Here is a 1,351-nt window from a genome sequence, read left to right as displayed (position 1 = left end):
TTTAAAAATTTGTCCCCCATCTTCCTGATGTCCTTCTGAGAAAACAATCACTGTAAGCAATGTCTGGTTAAATTATATATCAAAAGAAATCTTTTTATTTACCCACCTATAAATGTGATTTTTTTTAGGACATTTGATGTATGTTTTTAAGTACTTGGTATTAGGTGTATTTGTGCTTAGTTTGTACAATGTAGACCATAATCTGGTACCCATAGAGTGACAGCAGATAGAAAAACCTAACAGCACAGGGTGTGCATTTTTCCTGTTTTCAGGGCCTAGTGCATTATGTGGAACAAAGCATGGTGGACCCTTTTTATATTCATCTAATTGCTTTAAAATGCTAAAGTAGATACTTACTCCTTTTGTTCTTCTGGTTTTAAAATGTGATCCATATCAAGTGTCTAAGAAGATGTGCATTTTATAGGTTGAAACTACTTCCTCTGTATATGAAAAAACCCTAAAGTATAGTAAAAAATATAGATGGGGAAATAGCAAATATTTGTTGAATGAATAAACTGCTGACTCCATGTCCAGCTACAGTAGTGTGGTGAGGATTCAGAAGTGCTCCTAGAAGCGGAGTGCTCATACAATAGAAACATCATGTAAGACCACCTTCTTCGGGCCATGATGTCAGGTTTTCTCTTACCTCAGTGAACAAATAGGACACTTGTCTTTTGAAATAATAGAAAGCAATCAGTGTGCAAAACTGTACAATACCAACTGGTTAAAGGAGATTAAATTATTATAGTATCATTGCATTGACAAGTTAGTTAACTTGGCTTTTTCTTACTTTAATCTTGTAATGTGTAAATAAAAGTTCTGAAGTAGAAGCAGCACAATTTGCTTAGGTAAACTGTTACGTACAAATAGGTAAAAATGTGTACGTGTATCAGTCCTTTGAAAAATATCATGGAAAAATTAATTTTTTTGGTTCTGTAGTGCCAGGAACTGGATTTAATGGTTTCTTGTGGGGATTGTAGGGGTGGTTGGTGGGAAACAGGAAGCTAATAACAATGAGTACAAGAAATAAGAAAATGTTCTAAAATTGATTGTAGTGGTAATTGTACAGTTTTTTGTACAATTCTTAATAACTATTGAATTGTTTGATGTGAATTGTTACATGTCAATAAAACTTAAAAATTTTTGTTGTTCTGCAGTGTATTTATCCATTTTCTCTTTAATTCTCTTCCTAGTAATGAAGCAAAATCAGACGGAAGAAGCAATTTGATACCAACCATCAAATTTCGGCACTGTTCTTTGTTAAGAAATCGACGCTGCACTATTGCGTACTTGTAAGCTGCTGTGATTTTACTTGTAGTAGCAGGAAACAAAGAAGAGTTTTCCATGGGGT

This window comes from Tenrec ecaudatus, unplaced genomic scaffold (genome assembly GCF_050624435.1).
Source record: "Tenrec ecaudatus isolate mTenEca1 unplaced genomic scaffold, mTenEca1.hap1 Scaffold_203, whole genome shotgun sequence".
Lineage (NCBI taxonomy): Eukaryota > Metazoa > Chordata > Mammalia > Afrosoricida > Tenrecidae > Tenrec > Tenrec ecaudatus.
The sequence above is the reverse complement of the archived record's forward strand: the minus strand, read 5'-3'. Positions refer to the sequence as shown.